The sequence below is a fragment of the Balaenoptera borealis genome (genome assembly GCF_965194805.1).
Source record: "Balaenoptera borealis genome assembly, chromosome: 15".
Taxonomy (NCBI): Eukaryota; Metazoa; Chordata; class Mammalia; order Artiodactyla; family Balaenopteridae; genus Balaenoptera; species Balaenoptera borealis.
In genome coordinates this window covers 1,147,647-1,167,449 of record NC_138871.1, presented here as the reverse complement: position 1 = coordinate 1,167,449, position 19,803 = coordinate 1,147,647, and positions in this window count along the sequence as shown.

The window sequence follows — 19,803 nt, the reverse complement described above, 5'->3', positions numbered from 1 at the left end:
TGCTGTGGCCCCCTTTGCCTGGCAAAGCAATAAGGCTGTTCTTTTCTACTTCACCCAAAACTCTGTCTCCGAGATTTAATTCGGTGTCAGGGTACACAGGCCGGATTCAGCTTCGGGGGAAAGGGCAAGCCTTGGGAATTTGCCCTTGACAAGTCTCCACTGCCAAGACTTAAACTGAATTTTCTTTTTTTCAGTATTTCTTCTCTGTTTACTGCAAAGCATCCGTCTTCCTCCCTGTCTTTTTTCTCTGTCTGGGCAGCTCTAACAAATACTGCACTGGTTAGTACATCACTGCAATTTTAATTGCCATCATTATCACCAGCAAATATTCTTCCTGCTCTATTTCACGCACTGTTATATATAAGTGCAGCCCATCTGTGATCTGTGCTAAGTGGGCCTCCAAATGTTGGTGCCATATTCAAGAGCTAATTACAAGTGGCCATATCTCACCATGGCAGCACGCTTTCTCCAGCACAATTATTTTCCCATTCAGGCCATGATAAAACACAGATTAAAATATAAGGAGGTAATAAAGGCTTATGTTTATTGAGCACTTACTATGTTCCAAGCACCGTGCTTTATATAGCTTACCTCTGCCAAAGATCACAACCACCTTAGAGGGAAGTACTATTACCGTCCTCACTTTCCAAATAAGGAAACAAGAGCACAGAGAGGTAAGAAAATCATCAGTTTCACATCTTATAAATAGCAGAACCAGGACTTGAATCCACGTGGCTCTGAAACCCTCCCCCTTAACCACTGGCCCACTGTCTCAGTTAATAATATCAAGACCCTTAAGGAAACCCTCAGGCTTCCTTTGCCACCTACAAGCTAATTCTCTTCATATTTAAGTTGCTTTATTTCACTGATTATATTCTCTGTGATGGGCAGGCGTCCATAATGCAAAAAAAAAACAGTGGAAGGTGAACCCACACAGGGAATCTGTCCATTGATATTCTAGCAGCCAGGACAGGGACAGATGGGGATTCAAGGTCAACTCCCTGAAGTCAGTCCACGAGGACAAAGGCTGAGCTCTGTCCATCTGGCTAGTGCTACTTCCAAAGGGCCACACGCTGCCTGTGAAGACAGACTTGGTTTTCATTACAAACAACATCACAGACCATGATATTCTGCACAAAGCATGGCTGTCAGTCTGCTCGGGCTGCTGTCAGAAAACTCCACAGACCTGGGGGCTCAAACAACAGACACTTATTTCTCACAGTTCTGGAGGCTGGAGTCCAAGATCCAGGTGCCTGTTGACTTGGTCCCTGGTGAGACCCTTTTCACGGCTTGGAGATGGTTGTCTTCTTTCTGTGGCCACATGTAGTGAAAGGAGAGAGACAGAGGGGGAGAGAGAGAGAGACAGAGGAAGAGAGAGAGACAGAATGAACTCCCTGGTGTCTGTTCTTACAAGGGCACTAATCCCATCATGGGCACCACCCCCAGGACCTCATCTCACCCTCATCACCTCCCAAAGCCCCTCACCTCTCCAAACACCATCACACTGGAGGTTAGGGTTTCAACATACGGATTTGTTGGGGGACACATTTTGTCCGTAACAAGGTACTTTTATGTAACACTTGTTCAGAGATTTCACTTTCCCGATGAGCTGTGTACACCAGGGATACAGCATGTCTGTCACTAAAGATATTAAATTTGGGGTGTTCTCAGCAGCTGCCCTGACAGACCCTGCAACCGAAAGCTGCAGACACCATCTCCACCAGGAGCCAGATGTCAGCAGATCCCCTCCGTTGCACAAGGACGGCCAGACAGTCATTTAAAAGTTTAGTGCATCTTCATCGAGTTCGATTTGAGGTTTGCTCTGGGAAGTTACTGGAACATATTCTTCTGTTTTCGTGAATATTCTGAAACCTCTGTGAAGTCTGATAAGGATGAACATAAATCATAACTCCCTGACACTCTCTGGAGAAAACCCTAATGAGTTTACGTCTCATAAAGAAGCTGGACACAACCATGGAGGAATTTCATCAGCAGTCGTGCCTGCCGGGTAATTTTTTTTAACAATCCATCTAAATTTGTGTTTATATCATCAAGTCATGATTTCTCTTCTAGCAGCAGTGCTTTATTAACTGTTTGCTTTCGTCCTCACCACTAAGAATTCACTCTGGCCTGACCGCCCACGCCAGTCCTGAGTTTGCCTTATCAAAACGGAAGGAGATCAAAAACATGAAATACTGGTCCCATGATAATTAATGTAAAGCTCACATGGAAAGCATTTGCTAATGTGGAAATTTGGCAAATACAGCATGTGTTTTCTTTAAATACAGAAATCTATAGTCAAGGGCTCTATTCACTTGGTATTAACAGCCTCCAAGTGAGTTTAAGATAATAGAGAGGATTCCATTACACACCAACTTGGCCATAGAACGGAATCGGATCCATTCATTCGCTGCAGCTCAGCAGAAAATCTGCATAGGCTTCAGGACTGGGACCACGGATCCATCGCGTGGTCCCACCCAATGCAGCCACAGCCCGTCAGACCCCGCTGCTGGGTCACAGACCAGCCACACAGCTGAAGATGGATGTGGTATTCAAACCTAGCTGTGTGCTGACTTATGGACACTCCTTTCTAGTGTGTTAATTACAGGTCACTTGTTTCAGCCGCTGTCATAGGCAGCATGTCATTCACTTTAGTCAGAGCAGGAGGCTGCCTTACGTTCCAACGCGTAGTTCCAAGTTCACTACTGAGACGGGTCCTTGTGAAGAAAGTGGGTCACAGGCTGGCTGAGTTAGTCATTCAGAGCCATTTCCCTTCTTAATGTTGTATCATTGTATCAAATGATACAAATGTCAGTCGTATCATTTCCCAGATACAGACGACACAGTCCTCGCCCACATTCTTGATAAAGCCAGGCAAGTCTGGGATGGGGATCATTCATCCTGACGGCCATTAACCCCTTCCAAGAGGCACATGTGAGGATGTAGTTTGTTAGTATGTGCTACTTAAAAAAAAAATTTCCAGCTTGCAGCTTCCTGAAATAATAAGCCTTCGGTTTACACATAACACATAAATAATTGTGTGTTCACCAGGGTTCCTGGCACTTAGACTCCAATATGAAACATCAGTACTTGACACAGAGACATGCAGAGTGAGCTGGGCATTTTGCTGGCTTCTAGGAGAAGCCTCCAAAGCCTTAGCTCAGGGACAGACTCCTTGGGCTCACAGCAAAGCCCCTGCACAGAGACAGCTGTCCTGTGGAAATGATGTTGATGGTGTGAGCACAGCTGAGGGCAACAGCAGGAGGGAGGTCTGCGTGAGGGAAGGCGCACCAGCAGCCATCTGGGATGCTGCGGCTGTTGCCCGTGCTCTGGGATCAGGGCTGCTTCTGGGTCTGAGCCGTCACCGGGGCCATGCAACTGGCATCTGGAGGCTTCCCATGCAAACTGGAAGGCCAAGCAGAGTGGTTGGGCCATGTCGTCACCATGGCAGCTACATCCCCTCCCCCAGGAATGCTGCCTTCACATGCAGCCCGATCACAGGAAACGTTTTCTTCCTCTGTGAAGTTTAGGTCAGAAAGGAGGAGCCCCCAAAGCTCTGAGTAGCTCGCACACATCGGGACTCCTAGTGTCCCAGGCCACCAGTAGAACGCTGGTGTCTCTCACTATGGTTCTTGTCTGTCTGTAAGGATGCCGAGCGGCTTCCTTCTTGAAGCAGACTGTGAGCGTGGGAAGAAGGGAGAAGGAAGAAGGAAGGCTTGTGGTCCGATGCTGTTCTGAGATGGAAAGGTGGAAGGAAGAGATGATTCCTGCTGGAAGTTTTGTCTCCTATGGAGGAGACTAATCCTTACGGAGCCTCACTGGGGGAAGCTTTAAAGATAAGGATTTGTTTAATCAGCTACAGGTAAAACCATACCTTACACAGCCAGCTTTAGATACAGATCCAGAAGGAGAGCAAATGAACAAAAAAGCATGTCCCCTGGAAGTCCATTCTAAATAATGGGGAAGTCTTGTATTCTGCTTGCAGGAGTGGGGTTAGAACAGTTTGGTTCTGGCTATGTGTAAGAATGAAAAAATTGTAATTTCAAAACCTCCATTTTTTTATATTGCTACAAGTAGACAACTCCTTATTTAGCAGAAGACTTATATTTTTAAAAGTGCAAAGTAAGCCCAGAACCTGCCTGGGGCTGGAGGGGAGAGAGTTAAGCCTCTTTGCATGAGAAGGTAACAGGTACATGCATGTGATGCAGAGACAGGAGTGGCAAGGAGATGGTTCGGTAACTCGGGGAACCAAGGACCGAGGGGAGAGTGGAAATCTTTCCAGGACAGGAGTCACGGCTTTCCATGACCATGTCAGACTCTATTTCGCATTTTCCAATGATCTTGAAAGAATCCATTAGCGTGACAGCCTTGGGGTAGAGGTGCTGAGGGAGAAGGAGGAGGGGGCGCGTCAGCCCCCAGGGAGCAGGGTAGAATCCGCCACTCCCCTAACTTTTTCTCCGCCCCCCACTCCTCACCAGGGGCCTCGGCTGGTCCTGGCCTTTATCAGGTTTTCTCCCCACATCTCCTGTCCCAGCTTCCCTGAGCCACCATGTGACCCAGCAATCCTGCTGGTGGACATATATCCGGAGAAAAACATGGTTCAAAAGGATACATGCACCCCAATGTTCATTGCAGCACTGTTTACAATAGCCAAGACATGGAAGCAACCTAAATGTCCATCAACAGAGGGATGGATAAAGAAGATGTGGTGCATATATACAATGGAATATTACTCAGCCATTAAAAAAGAATGAAATAATGCCATTTGCAGCAACATGGATGGACCTAGAGATTATCATACCAAGTGAAGTAAGTCAGACAGAGAAAAACAAATATTATATAATATCACTTATATGCAGAATCTAAAAAAATGATACAAATGGACTCATTTACAAAACAGAAACCGACTCACAGACTGGTAACTTACGGTTACCAGGAGGGAAAGGGTGGCGGAGGATAGATTGGGAGTTTGGGATTGACATGTACACACTGCTATATCTAAAATGGATAACCAACAAGGACCTACTGTATAGCACAGGGAACTCTGCTCAATATTCTGTAATAACCTAAATGGGAAAAGAATTTGAAAAAGAATAGATACATGTATATGTAGAACTGAATCACTTTGCTGTACACCTGAAACTAACACAACATTGTTAATCAACTGTGCTCCAATATAAAATAAATATTTTAAAAATAAATAAATAAAATAAAATAATAATAATAATAAAAGAAAGAAACAGGTCAGCGAAAAGCCAAAACTAGAATAAGAGCACAGGGAGGTTGCCAGCTAGACAATACAAGTGATAATTCCACGTAGCTTAAACGCCCTGAATCTGTACATGTTGTGTATGGGTGGAAACGCAGTGGAATCCATCTGAACATTGAAGGAAAGGTTTATCTTGGCAGTTCAGGCGATTAGGGACCTGTGAGATGCGTGTCTTTTTCTTTTTGTCCTAGACCGAGAGCCTTATCTATCCAAGTCTCATACAATCTCATCTAATTCTTAACAAGAATGGCTATTTGCTTTTTCATGTTTTACATATGTATGGTTTTCTATAGTCACGTTTATTTACTAACACTGACACAGCACTTCTTACATGCCAGGCACTGCTTTGAGCACTTAATAGACGCTACTGTGTGCATTCTTTCCCATAACCCTCAGGTAATTACTGCTATCGTCCCTGCTTTACAGATGAGAGGACAGATATGAATAACATCTTGGCCAAGAACCCGGGGTAGTAAGTGGCAGAACAGTGTCCCCTCAGGAAGGGAGGCTCCAGACTGCATGCCCTTAAGCGTGACACAAGGACGCCTCTCCTGTCCAATCACCCGAACGGCTTCCAACGTCAAAATGTGCCCGGCTTTGAATGCACCCTGCCTTCCAGGGTGTCCTCAGAAGACCAGGGCCTCACACGGCGGCGCTGCTTGTGCACGAGGCGCACAGCCCTGAACAGACTTGGGGTTTCGGGTGAGTTGAAGATCCTAACGATAAACTGCGGACTGAGTGTGGTCTCAGGTCTGCGCTTGTCAGCCCGAAGCCATGGACTGCTTCTTGACTTAATATGTGATGGAAAGTGTTGAGTAAGTGTGATGTCAGTGGATCTGAGAAGGGAACGCCCCTGCCCGCCCGAGCTCTCGCTAGCACGATGTCTGGAAGGCTAACACCAAGGAAACCCCTACAGGACGCCCTGAAAAGTAGCATCTTTACCGTCAGTAAAGGGAGCACATCTATTAAGTTAATGGCAGAGCTTAATTTAATGCTCCCTAACTCTGAAAAGACTATCAAGTCTCTTAACAAACTGTGTTTTCTCCTGCCATCAAGTTATTATAATTACTCAGTATTTGACCAGATGGCAAATAATTTCTGAAGTCAGACCAGGTGTTCAAGAAGCAGATCTAATCTCAAAGCTGATGACGGTGGTGAAACTAATTTAAAAGCAGTAACAGTGGCGCAGTGCTGCTTCCATGAAGACTGACCACAAAAGAAAAGGAAAGAAAAAATGGATATTTCCTGGAGAGGAGGCCAAATGAAGGCCGGTATGAGAAGGGAGGGTTCCGATGCTGAGTTTTAGGTCCATCAACACTTGCTTTCACAGGTGTACTGTCTACTTGAGGCTTGAAAGGAGAAGCAGCAATGAACACTCAGAAAGGCTCAAAATTAGCACCGGTGGCAGACAGTGTCAACTCAAATAAATATCAAACTTGGACACAACCTGATTTTTCTCACATTCCTGTTTCAGGCACAGAAGCCCGGATTTCATGGCTGCAGCTGGAAGTCACAGAGTTTTAATTCATTTTCAAATGAAGAGTTCCCATTAGGCAATCTTCCCAGTTTCCTATCCCAAGTCCCCGAAGGGGGGAACCTAACCCATATGTGTATTCCAGAAGAGGCTGGTGTTTTGGAGGCTTTTCTGGAGTGACAGAGGGTCTCAGGAAATATCTCTTCATATTGGCAAACTATGAAGCACTTCACGTCTTTGGTAAAGGATCAGTTTAATGAGGCCCATCTCCGTCGCTGGTTCTGTCTCATCTCTGCAGCCTCCAAATATTGTCGGACTTCAAGCCTCATCCTGGCACATTGTCTATCTTCTATCTAAACCCATCCTGCATGGTCTCGTCCAGTCTCGTGTTTAAACACCACATATGCTAATGTCACGGGCTGAACTGTGTCCTCCCAGACTTCATGTGTTGAAGTTCTCACCCTTAGTACCTCAGAATGCAGACAGGAGGTCTTTAAAGAGGTCATTTAGCTAAAATGAGGTCCCAGGTGTACAGGCATAGAGGAGGACCATGTGAAGACACAGGGACAAGACAGCCATCTGCACGACAAGAAGAGAGACCCTAGAAGAACCCACCTCTGCCGACATCTTGATATTAGGCTTCTAGCCTCCAGAATTACGAGAACCTCGATCCCCGTTGTTTAAACTGCGCGCACTGAATCACTTTGCTGTACACCTGAAACTAACACAACACTGTAAATCAGCTATACTCCAATTAAAATAATATCCTCGTGGCCCTCCGTTCCTTCCTTTTAGGTATTTACATGAAAATCAGCTTCAAGGGAGGCCCTCTTGAACGCGAGCACCAACCTAGGCTTCGGCCACTCTCTCTCAAAGATACGTCCGACCTGCCATCTCTAGTTTATATTTTCTCCTCTGCACTCATTGCTTTCCCACATACCCTTATTTCACTTGTTTCATGCATCGTCTTTCTCCCCCACCACAAGTCTAAGTTCCTTTCAGAAGGCACTTCTGTTTGCTTGGTTTACTGCCTTTCCCACAGCATCTAGTACAGCATATTGCACATAGTAGGTTGTCAACAGATACTTGCTGAAGTGCATGAAAACTGGAAAAGGCACCTCCTTTCTTCTTCGTTTACACTTACACCAAATTGGAAGTATAGTCAGATGTGGGTACTGACACTATGCCTACCTGGTACCACTGGCAACACACCATCTGTCTTCTGGGCGTGGCCATTTTATTTTTGATGAAATTCTGTTGGCTTTTAAAATCTAGGCTCTCTTCTCCAAAGAAAACTATGAATACTGCGTGTGATGGGAATTACTCTGACCTTGGAATTTCTGTACCTTTTATTAACCATGCACATAGACTTGGCATGTTCCGTAGAAGCATGTACCAAAGTATTGTACAATTTAAATTTCTATCATCTAATCGCACCAGGAGAGAGTTTGTTCTGCACCAGCATAACGTGGGTCCCCTTTTTTCTAGTCTTCAAACACAATTAAATTGCCTGGATCTTCCCCTGAGGCTCCTCCACAGCCAGCTCAGTCCTGTCTCGTGGCATCTACCTTCCGTGAAGACGACGAGAAGGACAGGACCTCTGGAGGCTTCAGCTTAGAAGCCTCACAGACCCTCCTCTGCTCATTCTGTGGGTCCCAGCAAGACACAGGCTCAGCTCAGATCCAAGGAGGTGGAGAAACAGACTCTCTCTTGAATGGGACGTGGTGCGCAGAGATCAGAGGAAGTTCTGGTCACACTTGGCAATCTATGACTGTCTGCCATCTGTCCTGAAGTATTTCTGTTACTTCTGTCTGCACAATATTCACATCAGCCCAGAGACCCAGTAAGTCCCGTCCCAACTGCAGCATTCAGCTAAGGTGGGGATGTCTGTCCTGCCTCAGGTTCACACGTGGATGAAGCTCCCCAGGGCAGCTCCTTGGATACATCCCATAGTGATCCAGAGACCGTGAACCTAAAGGACACGTCGTCAGCTCTCCACACATGTACAAGGGGGAGTCGGGGAGAGGGAAACTCGAGCACACACTCCCACTCAAAGTGGGGAGGAAAGCGGCCCAGAGCTGTCGCTAGCCTGTGGAAGTCCTGAAATGCAGCCCAGACAGGTGCCCAGGGCCCACTTTTCTGGGGCAGGGAGTGCTCCTTGAACGTACCTGGTTCTGCTCCCTGGGAGGGATTCCCTAATCCACTGTTCTCCTGTGTTCTTGGGCTTCAGCCTCTGAGATGTCCTCCTTGCCTAAAAAATAATAATAATAATAATAATCTATGTTTGCATCTGCAGTGTTTTCTCAGTCACTTCCTGCCCACGGAAATTCCAGTCTCTGGAGACCTCTTTTCATTTGTAAGTGCTCTGTCCATTTAGTTCAAGCAATTAGAACTTTCACCAATACATTTCTCTTTATTTTTTCTGAGTTTCTTTTGAATCTTATTGGGGTTGACTCTATGCCCCAAAGACCACATCCATAATTCTTTTCAAGACTAATATCTCCTATTTGGGGCAGGCCAAATAGCCCTATTTGGGGCTATTGCAGGATGGCACCTTTAAGATTCTTAGAAGCCGTTTGTCTAGCTTAGCAGGCCTGACTGTCACAGACTTAAATCTGTGTAGGACAATGCTTCACAAAGTAGGGTCTCCTGACCAGCCGCATCACTTAGAACTTGCTGGAAATGCAATGTTTGGACCCCACCTTTAAACGACTAATTCAGAATCCTCAAGAGAGAGGAGGGACCCTGTATTTTCACAAGCCCTCCAGACAATTTTGATGCATGGTAAAGTTCAAGACCCACTGTTGTACATAAGGGTCTTACAGCCATTCCTTTGCCTTGATCCTTATCCAGAGACCACTTCTTACAATGAGAATCATTTGCAGACTAGAGAAACTGGGGATGAAAAACAGTTTTCATCATTTTCCAATTCAGCAAGTAATAGAGACACTGTATTTCCTCTAAATCTTCTTTGCAAGCTGAAAAATTTCCTCTTAGTGTGTCTCTTTCATGCAGTTAACATATCACATGCAACTAGAAGAACTTAACCGATCTTTCCAACATTCTGCCTGGAGACCTCTGTAGCCAGATCCACCCGTTTTATTAGGGACATTTTCTACCATCCAAGTTCTCTCAGGACACAACTGTGCTACAATTAAATGACATGCACTGGAGCTGGGATCCCGATGGCAGAGCAGGAAGACCCTGAGCTCACTCCCTCCCACGGGCATGCCAAAATTGTAACTACGTACAGAGCAACTATCTCTGAGAACGACCTGAACACTAGCAGAAAACATTTTCCACGACTAAAGATACAAAGAAGGAGTCACAACGAGGTGGGTAGGAGGAGTGGAAATGCAGTGGAGTCAGGACCCACACCCCCAGCACGGCAACTCACAAGCAGGAGGTATATCACAACCACAGAGATTTTCCCCAAGGAACGAGGGGTCTAAACCCCACATCAGGCTCCCCTGCACCAGGAAGGTGAACCCCCAGAATGTCAGGATTTGAAAATAGCAGAATTTATGTGCAGGAGATCTGTGGGGCTGTAGGAAATGAAGACTCCACTCTTAAAGGCGGTGCACAAAATCTCACACACTCTGCGTGCCAGCCCAGAGGCAGCAGTTTGAAAGGTGCCTGTGTCAGACCCACTTACTGATCTTGGGGAACCACCTGGAGAGGCAAGAGGGGGCTGGGACTCCCCCTCAAGGTCATAGGCACCCACTGTAGCCATTTTCAGGATCTCAATCTACAGTGTTGACACAGGGGCTGGCCCCGCCCACCAGCATTCCCATAGCAACCAGACGAGGGAGGGCTTCTGAGACAGCCAAGCCAGGATCCACCCCCACCAGTGTGCCTGCAGCAGTGACCCCACCACAACAGAAGGGAGGATGCAGCCCCGGTAGGAACACCCTGGAGCATCCAGCTCTGGTGGCCAAAGGGAGGCATGCTGCTGGACCCCAGAGAACATCTCCTACGTAAGGTAACTTCTCCAAGATCAGGAGACATACAGACCTACCAAATAAACAGAAATAAACACAGAGAATTAGGCAAGATGAGAACACATGGGAATATGCTCCAAATGGAAGAACAACCAAACATCAGAAAAAGAACTAGATGAAAAGGAGATTAGCAATCTACCCAATAAATAGTTTAAGATAATAATCATAAAGGTGCTTACTTGCTTCAGGAAAAGAATGGATGAACACATGAAACATTCTCCAGGATAGAGTACATGCTAGGTAACAAAACAAGTCTCAGTAAATGTAAGAAAATTGAAATCATATCAACCATCTTTTCTTTTTTTTTTTTTTAATTAATTAATTTATTTATTTTTTGGCTGTGTTGGGTCTTCGTTTCTGTGCGAGGGCTTTCTCTAATTGTAGCAAGCGGGGGCCACTCTTCATCGCGGTGCACGGGCCTTTCACTATCGCAGCCTCTCTTGTTGAGGAGCACAGGCTCCAGACACGCAGGCTCAGTAGTTGTGGCTCATGGGCCCAGTTGCTCCGCGGCATGTGGGATCTTCCCAGACCAGGGCTCAAACCCGTGTCCCCTGCATTGGCAGGCAGATTCTCAACCACTGCGCCACCAGGGAAGCCCAACCATCTTTTCTAACCACAACTGTATGAAACTAGAAGTCATACAAGAAGAAAATTTAAGATAATACAAACACAGGATGTCTAAACAATATGCTACTAAATAACCAGTTGATCACTGAAGAAATCAAAAGGAAAATCAAAAAATACCTTGAGACAAGTGAAAATGGAAACACAACATTCCAAAATCTACAGACTTCAGCAAAAGCAGTTCTAAGAAGGAAGTTTATATTGATACAAGCTTACCTCAGGAAACAAGAAAAATTTCAAATAAGCTATCTAACCTTACACCTAAAGGAACTAGAAAAAAAGCCCAAACTTAGTAGAAGGTAGGAAATTATGAAGATAAGAGCAAAAATAAATGAAATACAGATCTAAAAAGCAATAGAAAAAATCAATGAAACTAAGAGCTGGTTCTTTAAAAAGATAAATAAAATTCATAAGTCTTTAGCCAGATTCATTAAGAAAAAAGGAGACAGCGCTCAAATAAATATAATCAGAAATGAAAGAGGAGAAGTTACAAGCAACACCACAGAAATACAAAGGATCATAAGAGATCACTGATAACAATTATACACCCATAAATTGGACAACCTAGAAGAAATGGATAAATTTCTAGAAGTGTACAATCTCCCAAGTCTGAATCAGGAAGAAACAAAATCAGAACAGACCAATTACTAGTATTGAAATTGAATCAGGAATCAAAAAACCCCCAGCAAAAAAAAAAGTCCAGGACCAGACAGCTTCACAGGTGAATCTATCAAATCTTCAAAGAAGAGCTAATACCTGGTCTCCTCAAATTATTTCAAAAAATCGAAGAGGAATGATCATTCAGATTTGGTCTATGAGGCCAGTATTATCTTGATACCAAAACCAGATAAAGACACTACGAAAAAGAAAATTAGAGATCAATATCCTCAGTAAACATAAATTCAAAAATTAAAAAAAAAAACTGAAATCAACAATACATTAAAAGAATCATATACCATGATCAAGTGAGATTTATCCCAGGTTCAAGAATGGTTCAGTATCTGCAAAGCAATCAATATATGTCACCACATTAACAAAATGAAAGATAAAAATTATATGCTCATCTCAAAAAGCATTTGAAAAAACCCAACATCCACTTATGATAAAAACTCTCAACAAAGGAGGTACAATATATAGAGGGAACATACTTCAACACTATAAAGGCCACATATGACAAACCTACAGCCGACGTTACACTCAAAGGTGAAAAATTAATATACAGAAATCTTGCATTTCTCTACACTAACAACAAACTACGGTAAAAGAGAAATGAAGGAAACAATCCCATTTACAATTGCATCCAAAAGAATAAAATACCTAGGAATAAATTTAACTAAGGAAGTAAAAGTTTTAGAGGTTTTCAATTAAAAAGATATAACAAATAATATATAAAATATAATATAATATGACAAAATTATATATTTCAGTAATATGTAAAAAATCTCTATCTGATTTGGACATTTGATAATATGAAACATTAAAGGAAAAGAATATTAACATAAAATGAATGTTAATAAAAATCATTTAAAATTAAAAGATAATACCACAAATATTCACTATTTTAAAGTTATTCTTAAAACAGACAAAAAAAAAAAACTAATTGTTCTGTAGCTTTGACCTTGTTGCATGACAAATATTCCAGAAGAAAAAAAAAGCTTTTCTTTTGTTTTATTTATTTCTTTTTAAAGATGAAGATATTTTTGTCTACTTGCCCTCATTTGGGTTTGCCATTGGAATTGACATTGCGCTGCTAATTCAGATTTTAGATCAGTTTCTGTTGTCACATTGCAGTATTCCTCATCAGTCCCACCTTCTCTTTGCATTTCTTCTGTTAAAGAACAAAAGCCTTTCCAGATAGTCTAGCGCTGGAAAATACCAGCAAACTTGGGTTGCATTTGAATAATACAACATCTGGTCCCCTGGCAAAGTTAGCAGTACAGATTCAGGAGCTGAAAATGCCAGTTTAAGGACTCATTTTGCTTTCGATACTCAATTTTTGGAATATCACTCATAGTATAAAACATACTCTGCATATAAACCTATTACTACTTGTTTTGTTTGTAAGAACGAGTTGCCACTAGCGGCAGACCGGGCTTTGCACGTGTCAACACCCACAAGCAATCCGCACAGATCAGAGTGTGTTTGCCCCTGTTCCTGAAATATGGACCTTAACCTTCAACCCCACCTCAGCTGCTGACTTTGTGTCAGTGGATTCTTTAGACCAACTAATTAATTAGCCCCTGTATTGATGGTTAACTTTTAATTCTCATAGAAGAGTTATACTACTCTTTCCCACTTCCCCAATTTCTTGATTTTTTTTTTCCTAGAACTTGGGATTCTGAAAAAAACATGAATTTCCTGAGAAATACTAGGAGGAAATTTCCTCTTAGAAACACTACATTCACTTTACCATATGTCGTTCTATAAAAAACTTGACTTTGTGCTTTAAAACAATTATCTGGATGAGAGGTTTCTTTTTCTTTGTAATGAATATCCATAGGAGACTATTCGGGAGTAATGTGAAAACCTATGTTCTTTTGGATGAGATTAAATACCTGTTATGTCTGGTATTCTATTTTCTCTCCAAGCTGTACCTTGCTTTGCTGCGATGAAGTCAATTTTAGGCCTCAATCTTAAATTACTCAGATATCTGCAAAGGTTCAGTCCAATATTTTATGTTCACATTTTGTTAGCTCTCATGTTCTGAAAATAGATATTTGCCAGCTGGGAAATCTAGCTTCAGTGTCACAAATGGGTAAATGCTAGAGCTGAATATATCTAATCTCTTTTATCAACACTTAAACAAAGAGTCTCAAACACTCCATTTAAGTCATCATGGAAACATGATTTTTGTACCTGTCCAAGGAGAGAATCTTGCAGTGTTTGTTTGTTTGTTTTGACTTAAAATAATCCTTTGATATTTATTCCTTTTCTTTCCTTTTTGTGCTCTTTCACTCCATGTTGTTAGTGACTATCTTACCAAGATATCTTCAGGGATTCTTAGAGTTTGTGTCACTGGGAATTCTCCCAAATCTGATCAGTGTGGGCTATATTTCCCTACATTATACAATGTGACACTTTGAGTTATGTAGACACCTACTTGCCCGGGAGCTTGTTCTGACAACCTTCCGGTTTTTAGATCCCAGGAAATTTAGATGCTTCTCCTGATTCTCGTTGCCAAGAGCAGCCAAAGGCCAGGAGCAGTGTCTCTTTTCTGAGTTGTTCTTGGAGAAAGCACAAAGGAGCAACCCTCTGGATACAAGAAAGGTCAAAACTCAAAGCATCCTTAGATCTCTGCTTGTTCAAAAGAGCCTTTGAATAGCTTGGTGCAAATGATTATTAAGTCTCTTTGTTCGTGGTGATGTTGGCAATGTTGGAGGGTGGGAGTGGGGTCCCTACAGCTCCAGAATGGATGCAGAATAGCTGGCACTACCAAGGACCACAAATTCTACAATACTTTAAGTCTCTCTAAATATCCACACAGCCCCAATCCACAAAGCTACCCACACCCTCACTGACCACAAGTGTCTGCACTTACTCTGCAGTTGTCTGTATCCGGAATCTGGGCCAGTGGTTACCTCTGCATGTGGGGATAAGTATGCGGACTTGCCCTGTAGTGTCTGCAGGAAGAGTCAAGCTCTGTCCCTGACACTCCAGCCTACTCGGATACCCTAACATTACATCCTGCCCTGCCCAATGCGAGCAGCCTCTGAAGAGGTCATTGGGTTGCTACATTAGTTTTATCATCTTCCTGGTTATTGATTTCCACTTCTCCCTGGAGTGCTATCGGTTGGAGCATTCTCAGCTTCAGTCTCAGAAGTCCTGTCACCGTCTGATCTCAGGCAGCAGGAGCTACTCAGTGACGGGGCCACAGGCTCCGTCACTCCCTGTGGGCAAGCCCTACCCTGCGTCTCTAGCCTCAATTCAACAGGTCCAATTTCCATTTAAAACAAACATGGCAACCTAGGGGCAGGACAGAAATAAAGATGCAGATGTAGAGAATGGACTTGAGGACACGGGGAGGGGGAAGGGTAAGCTGGGACGAAGTGAGAGAGTGGCATGGACATATATACACTACCAAATGTGAAATAGCTAGCTAGTGGGAAGCAGCCGCATAGCACAGGGAGATCAGTTAGGTGCTTTGTGCCCACCTAGAGGGGTGGGATAGGGAGAGTGGGAGGGAGACACAAGAGGGAGGAGATATGGGGATATATGTATACATATAGCTGATTCACTGTGTTATACAGCAGAAACTAACACAGCATTGTAAAGCAATTATACCTCAATAAAGATGTTATAAAGTAAATAAAAATAAATAAAATAAAATAAAACAAACATGGTAAATTCCAATTAAAGGTCCTAATTTGAACTGTGGGTAGAATACATATGCTATTAGCATAATGAAAAAAACAAATGTAGCATAAGCAAAGTATAACCCCATATGATGCAACTAATCAGTGATTCTATGATATTCCTATGATTCTATAACTCATATGATCATATGATATTCCTATTATTCTATGATAACAAACTCTGTGAATAGGATTCAGGGCAGAAGTCTCACTAAAATAATTACAAGATGTATTTTATAAAAATAACATAGAATAAGTGCTGTTACATATAGAGAAGATATATAATTTTTAAAATCAAATTCCTAAATGCATTTTCATTTGCATTTTCTTCTCCAAACCGTTCTCAAAGATTAAAAGTTTAATATCAACACCACCATTTTCTGAAAGTTGGAAAGGTAATAGCCACTACTAATACCAATCTGTACTCTTCTTTAAATTTATTTAAATTTGGAATTAAGCCTGAATTACACACTCCAAGTCCTCAGGTATCATAGCTGCTTCCAGGCCAGCGGGAAGTCTCTACAGCCTGAAGTCTGCCACTGTGCCATCTCACGACCCACTTTTTGACTAGAAAATGTAGGTGACCAGATGCCAATGGGTACATTCCCCAATGACTATTGGGAAGGAACATAATATCTTCATCTTATATGCTGTTCACATCCAACATAACATCTACTTCACTATCCATGCTCGGTTTTAGATAAGAGACCTTAAAAATAATCATAATAGGGCTTCCCTGGTGGCGCAGTGGTTAAGAATCCACCTGCCAATGAAGGGGACACAGGCTCGATCCCTGGACACAGGTTTGATCCCTGGTCCGGGAAGATCCCACAGGCCGCAGAGCAACTAAGCCGGTGCACCACAACTACTGAGCCCGCACTCTAGAGCCTGTGAGCCACAACTACTGAGCCCACGTGCCACAACTACTGAGCCCACACACCTAGAGCCCGTGCTCCACCACAAGAGAAACCACCGCAGTGAGAAGCCCGTGCACCACAACAAAGAGTAGCCCCTGCTCGCCACAACTAGAGAAAACCCGCACACAGCAACAAAGACCCAACACAGCCAAAAATAAATAAATAAAAATAATCATAATAAAAACCTTAACCTACCCTAAGGACTGATAAATGTAAGAACTTTTAGGACAAAGTAGCACAAGGCATACAACTTGAAAATCAGCTTATTTTATTTCTTGCCTTGTTGATAAAATGAAGTGGCTCTCTTATTATGCATTTTTTTTTATCATTCATCTTGTTTTGGTGTTCTGTGGAGTCAATATTCAAAGAACCAGGATTCTCTTTTCTCTCCTGTGGGGGAAGCATAAAAATCGGGGTGATGTGCTTTAAATAAACGGGAGCTTGGGAATAACCATGACACTGGCCCACACTTGCAAAAGTAAGTTGTCTGCCTAAGTCAGGAAATGGGATGAGTATTTTTAAATGTGTCATTAAAAGCCAATATGTAAATAATTTCAGCAATTATATGGCACCTGTGCCTGGGCTGATTGAAGAAAATAGCAGACACTTTTCACTCAGTCATGCACCAGAATAATAAGTAACCTTCACCACCCCCCGTAGAAAACACACACAAACACACACACGTGCACACACAGGCACGCACGAATGGCCGGTTAGTCAAGACGGGACATTCACGCCTCCCGCCTCCCTGTTAGCAGTTTTGTTCCTCTGTGTCTGCCTTATTTGCACTTGACTCAGAGCAGCAGGGGTCTGCAAACAGCATGTCCAGCCTCTTTGCCCCGATGGACCGCACTGAAGTACAGAGAGGTTCCTTGTTGCACGGCTAGGATAAAACTAGGTTCTTTTTAAAAAGCTAACCTATACAGATGTAGAAAACAAACCTAGGTTACCAGGGGGTTAGGGGGTGGGAGGGATAAATTGGGAGATTGGGAGTGACATATACACACTACTGTATATAAAATCGGTAACTAATAAGGACCTACCGCATAGCACAGGGAACTCTACTCAGTACTCTCTAATGACCTATAGGGGAAAAGAATCTAAAAAAGAGGGGATATATGTACATGTATAACTCATTCACTTTGCTGAACACCTGAAACTAACACAACATTGTAAGTCAACTATGCTCCAATAAAATTTTTAAAATAAATAAATTTAATTTAATTTATTTTTAAAAAATAAAATAAAAAAATAAAAATCTAACCTAAACGTGTTTAACGCTAACCTTGCTTAAAATCCTTCAGTGGTTACCTGTTAATCTGCTAAAATTCCAAATCCATGGCCAACCTCTCCAACCTCATTTTACTCAACACCTTCCTGAATTCTCTATGTCTGGCCATAAGGAGTATTTATTTTCTATGCCTCAAATGCACTCTCATTCCAAAACGCCTTTCATGTGTTGTTTTCTCGGCCTGGATTACTCTCCTTACATCTTTGACCACATAATATTTACTCACCTGTAGGTCTCTACCTAAATGTTATTCCCTTAATAGAGCCTTCCCTGTGCCCTTGGTGAGAGTTATGTTCCCCTGCTATAAGCTCTTTTACCCACACTCTCCCCCTATTTTGTTAAGACTCATCACACTTGTAATTATTTGTCCCACGTGTGTCCTTCCTGCTGGACCACTAACAATTGGAAGGCAGGGATGACTTCTGTCTCAAGAAAACTGTATCTTCAGTTTCGTGGGGCAGTACATAGACATACTACATTTTCAATTAAAATTGGATTATTTATTCTTTATTGGTTAATCAAGGTGTCTTGCTTGCAATGATTATTTCTGAATTATATCGTACTGCTTCTTCAATATAAAATACATTTTACAAGTAGCCAACTCTGTAAATGTTTACTGCTTGTTGCAACTAAAGATGCTTTGAGATGTTTCCTTCAGTAACGACAGTTACCGTACCTAGTGGGAGAAGCCAGGGATCTGAAAGGCAAGCATTAACGCAGGGTCTCACTGTGTCAGCGTAAGCGTTTTCCCTTTGCACTCTCCCATTCATGGTAGGGATCAAGGCAAATTTTGATGATGTCTTACTGGCCTCTGTCTCCTCATTTCTAAGTCAAATCCTACAAAAAGGCAAAATCTGCCCAGTTACATTGTTTAATTACTATTTAGAAAAGGTTTTCTAGTCTCCTGAGCTCATTAGCTCTCAATTAAAGTAAATTTCTCATTTGTTTCTATTATTTTTCGTAGTATTTTCCTTGCAGATTAGTAGCCTACATTATTCCCAACAAAGCGTCTACCTGCCCTTTACTCTGCTGCTTAAGTCGTGAAGCAGAAGGCAGCTCCCAATCAGCTCCCTCGTACCTCTGAGCCACCTCACACACTGGTTCAAACACCATTAGCCGTGGCTGCTAAGTTATCAGCAATTCTGAATGCCCAGCTGAAGCGTAAAAGGTGCTCAGCGTCCAGAAAAAGATTTAGATCATATCTACTCTCATCGGCATTTCTCTGGCTTTTAAACACTTAAGTATTCATGTTCAAATGACCTGATGCTCTGATACATCTAAGTTTTTTACTCTCATAACCAGCTGGGGAAAAATACACTCCCAAGTAACTTATATTTGCAAAAAGCCTTAAAAAGGTTGACATTATCCTAAAAGTTTGGCTGATTCATTTAGGGTCGCTGGACAGGGAAGCAGTCCACTGAAGCACACAGGACGGCTCGTGGTAGGAACAAAAGTGATGAAGGGATGACTTGGGATGTGACGAGTGAAGAGAAAATTCAACAGGAACGATCGTCACTACTGTCATCACCACTACTGTTATCCCCACGTCAGGACATCCAAGGCTGAAAGCTGCCACAGCCAGACCCACACTAGGGACTGTCTACACACCCTGCCCCTGACATTGTCATAAAGGCCCAAGACTCCATATGGCCAAGGGACATTTTAATTGTTTTTAATTACACAATATTCCACATATTAATTGAACTGTTTTATATTTTAATTAATTTATATTTTTCTGAATTCATATATTATATTTTTTTTAATTTATAGTATGTGTGTGTGTATATATATATATATATATATATATATATACTCAGTTGTTTACAAGTGATTGTACCTGATTTTTCTGGGCACTGAGTTCCATTTGGCTTAATT